Genomic DNA, 8,109 nt, shown 5'->3' with positions numbered 1-8,109 from the left:
CTGAGCAGTGCTGATTTTCTAACACTGGAAAATAACTCAAAATGTTAGAAATATTTCCGGCCTACCCGACCTTCTGAGGACCCGGCCCACGTAGACCGCGAAGACCGGGTCCTCAGGAGGATGCAGCCCATGAATTTGGACACGACAGTGAGTGAGAAAGGTGACTGGAAAGGAAAAATGCAATGCATCATGGGAATCCCCAGCAGCCTACGTCTATTGCAGCATAACTAAGGGAGGATTCAGGGTCACCTGGTCCAGCCCTAACTATATGCTTTAGCAAAAAGGAAAGTTTGAAGCCTAATCTTGAAAGTAGAGATAGTGTCTGTCTCCTGAATCCAAACTGGAAGCTGGTTCCACAGAAGAGGGGCCTGAAAACTGAAGGCTCTGCCTCCCATTCTACTTTTAAATACTCTAGTGTCCATAAGTTTGTGGTAGAGGCGAGTGGATCGATCCAAACACCAATAGCAGCTCTGGTACTGATATCTGATTAATAATTGCAATATAAGATCGACACTTTATTTCTAACCTCCAAGTTCAGTATGTGGCCCAACTAAATATATTATCTTTTTGGAAATGAGAAGATATACTTCAACCATGCTCTATGAAAAACATCTGAACCTTTTTGTGTTGTCACGTCTATTTGATTTGCCGCCTACGGCACATTCAAACATCACACGACAGGCACATTTACCTGCTGTCCAAAAAAAAAAAACCACTTTCAAAATACATGCAAGTAAAACTGGCAAGTAAAACTGACAGTGAAATTACAAATTGATGATTCATCTTTTAACCGGATTATTCGTCCAGAATTGCTGTGCGTTGCTGACCTACAGCAGACAAGAGCTTCTGGACATCTGGACTCACAACTCCAACAGTTGTCAAAGGAGCTTGCAAAGAAAAGCGTCTGGACTTCTTTAAGTTGCTTGAAGACGTTTGACCTCTCATCCGAGAAGCTTCTTCAGTTCTAAGGTCAAATGGTGGAGAGTCCCAGATATAAACCTAGTGGGAGTGACCCCCCACAGAGGGACAAAAGGACCCCCTGATGATCCTCTAATCGCCTGAGCCAAGGTGGGAAACTGGGTGTGGGTCCCAATCAGCCAGAGTTTCGGGTGAGTTCATTGTGAAACCTGGCCCCACCTTATCATGCGAATTCCTGAGGTCAGATGGCCCAGGATGTGAGTGGGCGTTAAGGCGTCTGGGAAGGGATCTCAAAACTGGATTATAGATGGCAGAGAGTTGGTGTCGTAAACCCCCGCCTCTGTTCAAAGATGGTCGCTCACAGTGGACATAGATGGCTTCTTTCACTCCTCTTTCAAACCATCTGTCCTCTCTGTCCAAAATGTGAACATTGGCATCCTCGAAAGAGTGTCCTTTATCCTTAAGATGCAGATGGACTGCTGAGTCTTGTCCTGTGGAGGTGGCTCTTCTGTGTTGTGCCATGCGCTTGTGAAGTGGCTGTTTGGTCTCTCCAATGTAGAGGTCTGAGCATTCCTCGCTGCACTGTACAGCATACACCACATTGTTAAGTTTGTGTTTTGGCGTTTTGTCTTTCGGGTGAACCAGTTTCTGTCTGAGCGTGTTGCTGGGTCTGAAATACACTGGGATGTCATGCTTGGAGAAAACTCTCCTGAGTTTCTCTGATACACCGGCTACATAGGGGATGACAATGTTGTTGTGTCTGTCCTTCTTATCCTCCCGAAACACACCCGAAACTCTGGCTGATTGGGACCCACGCCCAGTTTCCCACCTTGGCCCAGGCGATTAAAGGATCATCAGGGGGTCCTTTTGTCCCTCTGTGGGGGGTCACTCCCACTAGGTTTATATCTGGGACTCTCCACCATTTGACCTTAGAACTGAAGAAGCTTCTCGGATGAGAGGTGAAACGTCTTCAAGCAACTTAAAGAAGTCCAGACGCTTTTCTTTGCAAGCTCCTTTGACTACGATGACCTGGATGACTGAGAACCTTCTCAGACAAACTCCAACAGTTTTATCGCCGATCTCCGACTCATCCCAGAGATCTCCAGAACACCGGAGGCTGCCCACTCTCCCCGGCCGGGCGGAAGTGCACGCAGATGGCGCCGAGATCGTAAACAAAGGCGAGGTAGGCGCGGAGGGCTACGGGCTAAGTTAAAGCTAACACCACACCGGCTGCCTTTACCCAGTATTTTTCTCGCCAATGTCTGTTCTCTGGCAAACAAAATGGATGAGATACGGCTCTCCATCACTAACAACAGACGGATTATGGACTCAAATGTCGTGTTTCTCACCGAAACATGGCTGAACAACAGCTGCCCGGACAATGCTATCGAGTTAGCAGGACGCCACACACATCGAGCCGACAGGCTAGCAGATGACTCCGGCAAGACCAGAGGTGGAGGTTTGTGCATTTATATTAACAATGCTTGGTGCATGAACTCCACTACTACTGAGAGTCACCTAATGCGGAGTTTTTAATGGTCAAATGCAGACCTTATTATCTCCCCAGAGAACTCACTTCGATCATACTCACTGCCGTGTATATCCCCCCCGACGCTAATGCTAGGTTGGCCATGAAAGAACTTTCTGCAGCCATTAACAAACACCAGAATAAACACCCCGAGGCTGCTTTTATTGTTGCTGGCGACTTCAACCACATCAACTTAAAGACAGTCCTCCCCAGATTCCACCAACATGTCTCCTGCCACACCAGAGGAGACAAGACTTTAGACCATGTGTATTCCAACCTGGCTGGAGCCTACAAAGCCACACCCCTCCCCCACATTGGACAATCAGACCATCTCTCCCTGTTCCTCACACCTAGGTATTCACCACTCATCCAACGTGTGAAACCTGCTGTGAGGACAATTAAAGTGTGGCCAGAGGGGACAGAGGCAGTGCTCCAGGACAGATTTAAAAACACAGACTGGAATATGTTCACCCACACAGACCTGGACCAGTACGCCTCATCTGTACTGGATTACATCTCCGAAACCACAGACAGTGTCACCACCCAGAAACGGATCACCATGTACCCCAACCAGAAGCCTTGGATGAACCGGGATGTTCGTCTCCTCCTGAAGGCCCGCAACACAGCCTTTAGGTCAGGAGATGCACACGCCTACAGTACAGCCAGGGCTAATCTAAAGAAGGGCATCAAAAAAGCCAAACACATTACAAAAAGAAGGTAGAAGGACACTTCTCCAACTCCAACCCCCGACGCATGTGGCAAGGACTCCAGACCATCACAGACTACAGGACCACCAAACCCTCCCCCGCATCCTCTGATGTCTCCTTCCTCAACGAGCTCAACAACTTTTATGCTCGTTTTGAGCGAGGGAATCCAACAACTACAACCAAAGGAGACATGACGCCAGACCACCAACCTCTGACTCTCTCCCCTACCGATGTAGGAGCGGTGCTGAGCAGGATCAATGTCCACAAGGCTGCAGGCCCTGATGGCATCCCCGGGCGTGTTCTCAGAGCGTGTTCTGGGGAGCTTGCAGGAGTGCTCACAGACATATTCAATCTGTCCTTGGCCCACGCTGTGGTACCGGCCTGCTTCAAATCCACCTCCATCGTCCCGATACCCAAAAACTCCAACCCATCTTGCCTCAATGATTACCGCCCAGTAGCACTCACCCCCATCATCACTAAGTGCTTAGAGCAGCTGGTCCTAGCACACTTCAAATCCTGTCTCCCCCCCACCCTGGACCCCCACCAATTCGCATACCGCCAGAACAGGAGCACAGAGGATGCAGTCTCCATCGCACTGCACTCTGTCCTCTCACACCTGGACAACAACAACACCTACGCCAGAATGCTGTTTATAGACTTCAGTTCAGCATTCAATACAATCCACCCCTCACAACTCATCAGGAAACTGACAGACCTGGGCATCAGCTCCCTCATCTGCAAATGGTTACTGGACTTCCTGACCAACCGCCCCCAACATGTCCGGCTGGATAACCGCTGCTCATCTACAATCACGATGAACACCGGTGTACCACAAGGCTGTGTGATGAGCCCTTTCCTCTACTCCCTCTTCACCCACGACTGCAGACCTGCTGATGGTTCCAACACCATCATTAAGTTTGCAGATGACACCACGGTGATTGGCCTCATCAGTGACAACGATGAGGCCGCCTACAGGGAGGAGGTGGATCGTCTGGCTGAGTGGTGCGACACAAACAACCTGCTGCTCAACACCGAGAAGACCAAGGAGCTCATCGTGGACTACAGGAGGAATGCTGACCCACATCCACCCATCCACATTAAGGGGACGGCCGTGGAGCGTGTGAGCAGCTTCAAGTTCCTGGGAGTCCACATCGCCGAGGATCTCACCTGGACGACCAACTGCTCCAAGCTGGTCAAGAAGGCTCACCAGCGCCTCTTCTTCTTGAGGACCCTGAGGAAGAACCACCTGTCCTCAGACATCCTGGTGAACTTCTATCGTTGCACCATCGAGAGCATCCTGACCAACTGTATAACAGTCTGGTACGGGAACTGCTCTGCCTCGGACCGGAAGGCGTTGCAGAGGGTCGTGAAAACTGCCCAGCACATCGCCGGAGCACCACTTCCTGCCATAAAGGACATCTACAGGAAGTGGTGTCTGAAAAGGGCTGGGAAAATCATCAAAGACCCCAGTCACCCATCACATGGACTCTTCACCCTCCTGCCCTCTGGGAGGCGCCACAGGAGCCTCCGGACTAAGACCACCAGGTACCGGAACAGCTTCTTCCCCACAGCTGTCAGACTCCTGAACTCTGCCTCCTGACATCTGACCCACGTTAAACTCATGGACTGAACATACACACACCCACAATGGACAACTGTACCCTCAAACACAATAATAACATGGACTGAACCACCACTCACAACCACTAGCACTTTATATAGCCTCTGTAGAAATTATCCACATATCTCACTTATCTTAACTGCACTACTGTATAGCTCTGTGTAAATAATCATTCTGTACATTCGATAATCTTTAATCCTACAACTGTTTACAACTTGCATAGTTCCCATTTCTGTATAACTGTATATCCCAGATTCTGTAAAGTTATTTATTTCATATTCTGTATAGTTTTTCATATTTATATCCTGTTCATATCCTGTACATAGCTTGTACTCACTACAGCCTGTACATACTTATAGTTATAGAATATTCACAACATACTTCATACCGTGTACATTATAACATACCATAATAGACCCATTTCTGTAATATACTCACATATCTATATTATTGCTAATATATATTGTAATATATCTATATCACTAAAGCACTTCTGGATGGATGCAAACTGCATTTCGTTGCCCTGTACCTGTGCATGTGCAATGACAATAAAGTTGAATTCTATTCTATTCTATTCTATAAATCACGACACGGTGCTCTCAGCTACATAAGCTGCCTTCACAAGTTACAAATATCGGTATCAGAATTGGGATTGGCAGTACCGGCCCTGTATTTACCCATATGGAACAGATGTATATAAATCTTATAAAGTTTGTATCTGTCTTATGTGAAACTTGTATGAAAAGCATACAAGAGTTAAAACAGATATAAGATACCTTGAAAAATTATATAAATGCAACTTGTATGTTTTGGATACTTACTAAAACAATATATGAAAGTAATGAGAAAGTGGCCACTTTCATGACTAAATCATATAAGCCTGATATGATTCACTATATGAATGAGTTTTTACTATTTCTTTTCCATATGGGTACTTGGTATCAGATCAATATTAAAATCTGCAGTATTGCACAGGAGTTTGCAGTACTTAAGCATCTAGCTAGCCCTACAGAAGAGGAGAGAACATAAAGGGAGTGAAGTTTTTTAAGTGTCGGGTAATTTGAAATGCAGCGTTTCTATTAGAGATGGACCGATCCGATATTACGTATCGGTCCGATACTGACCTAAATTACTGGATCGGATATCGGAGAAAAATAAAAAATGTAATCCGATCCATTAAATATCACGAAAGCACCTCACAAAACTTGCAACACACCGTAACTCACCTCAGAACGTTAGCACGTCGGAGCAGTATGCATCACGTGATAGAGCGGCTGTGGCATGCGGGACCTGTCGGTGGTCTGGATAGCATGTGGAGCTTCGCTAGCAACCCGGCATTTCATCTCCGACAAAGTTATCCCCGAGAGAAGTAAAGCAAGTGTGTAAGTCCATCTCTGAATGTTTGTAAAGCATTCCTGCGTTAAGCTTAACAAACGATATATGGAGCGACTGCCTCTTCTTGCTGCTACTTCAATCATGAAACTGCTTAAATGATCAGCTGATCGGCTTTTCTGTCGCGAGTCCGTCTCTCTGGTTTGTTTTTGGCCCACTTTGCACCAGAAAGAGGAAACCAGCGGCTGAACAACAGCAGCACGTTTAAGCTTGATAAGCTGTTGTTAGAATTTATTTAATATTACTTTCTACTCGAGGATCTTTTTCTACGCAGCTGACGGCTGGTAACTGTGCAGGGGCGGATCTAGCAAAGTTTAGCCAGGGGGGCCGATAGGGCATTAACAGGGAAAAGGGGGCACAAAGACATACTTTTCTTTCTTATTCTCATTTAAAATGTCTAGCTTTTAATAAATAATTATCTGACACCCAAAGTTTTAATTTGATGTAAAATGAATAGAAGTCAATTACTGTATATAGTAACTATTAAGTCTAATATACCCTAGTAAGCTATAGTACTTTTTCCTTTGGGAAGGTACCATCTGTGCAGTCTGCAATTTTGTTGAAGAAAGATGTTGAATCTATTTAATATTTCTTGAAAAATAATTGATTTCTGTGCATTTTTTTTTCACACTGCATCAAATTAAGGTTGATTACGTCGATTAAGCATCATGAGGTGGAGCGTGAGGGGTGGTTCCCTATTTTTTATTTATTTATTTTTGTTGTTGCTGGGAGTTGGAACCCTATTAGTTAGGTTGCTTAATATTTATGCTAAGTACTCTTTAAAATACCAGAATAGGGAGGATGGTGTAGGTTTAAGTTTATTAGATTGATCAGTATTGCTGAACTATGAAATATTTTTTTTTTTGCATACAGGTATAACAGAATAGCTTTAGTGTAGTTGTTGTTTTAAACTTGAGTATGAACTTATACAAAATGCAGCAAGATATTTAAAAAACAGTTTTGTTGATTAAAAAACACTATATCGGATTCATATCGGTATCGGCAGATATTCAAATTTATGATATCGGTATCGGTATCGGACATAAAAAAGTGGTATCGTGCCATCTCTAGTTTCTATCAGCTCAACAAACATCAGCAAACACAAACTGTGTGTGTGCAGTTTGTCTCACACTGTGCTGCAGCTGAAGGTCCAGTTGCTGTATTTGACAGGGAGAGAAAAGACAGAGAGCTACGTTCACTCAGAGATGGAGACAGATAAGAAAGAAGGACAGGAGAGGACGAAGAGAGCTTAGAGTTAAAGGAAGGATGCTCAGTGGAATTTGATAAACTGGAAATTTAAAGATGCCATGTTCCTGCAAAACAAACAAAGCTATGCTAACTTTGTGTTATTCAAATGTTCCATGAAAATCCTGTTTAGTATTTCAATGCAGGATAAACATGTGGTGGATTCAGAGTACAGTCACACACAGTGCCCGTGGTGCTCATGGTCCCAGGCAGGTAACAACAGGTGTAGCAGAGATGAGTTTACATGTAAGTTGATGATGCTGAGGTTCATCCCCACTTGCTGAATCCACTGTGACCCCTGACTGTGCTCATGTTACTGTGTAGGTGTGGAGGTGAAGTCACCCTCCACCATCAAGGCAACACAATCGGTTTTACATTCTCTGTCACTGCAGGTGTTCTACACAACAGACTCATGCTGAGTACATTCATTACAATTAGAATGTGCTTTTGTGTTGAAATACTAACAAAGCACAAGGTTCAGTTACTTGTATACAATCATGGTTAGTAGCAGAGTACTTTTTCACTTTTACTTGAGTAAAGGAGTTTCTTCATTACTTCACGTTTTACTGGAGTACTTTTAAACACAGGTATCTGTACTTCTACTTAAGTAAAGAAAGTCTCCTGTAGGTGTGAGGAGCTCCATCAGGGTAGATGAAGGAACAGCACCGTCCACATACTTCTGCACAACTTGAAACTTC

Source organism: Copadichromis virginalis, linkage group LG13 (genome assembly GCF_057382275.1).
Source record: "Copadichromis virginalis isolate Kocher_CV1m ecotype Utaka linkage group LG13, C_Virginalis_male_GT1.1, whole genome shotgun sequence".
Taxonomy (NCBI): domain Eukaryota; kingdom Metazoa; phylum Chordata; class Actinopteri; order Cichliformes; family Cichlidae; genus Copadichromis; species Copadichromis virginalis.
This window is presented reverse-complemented; position numbering follows the sequence as displayed.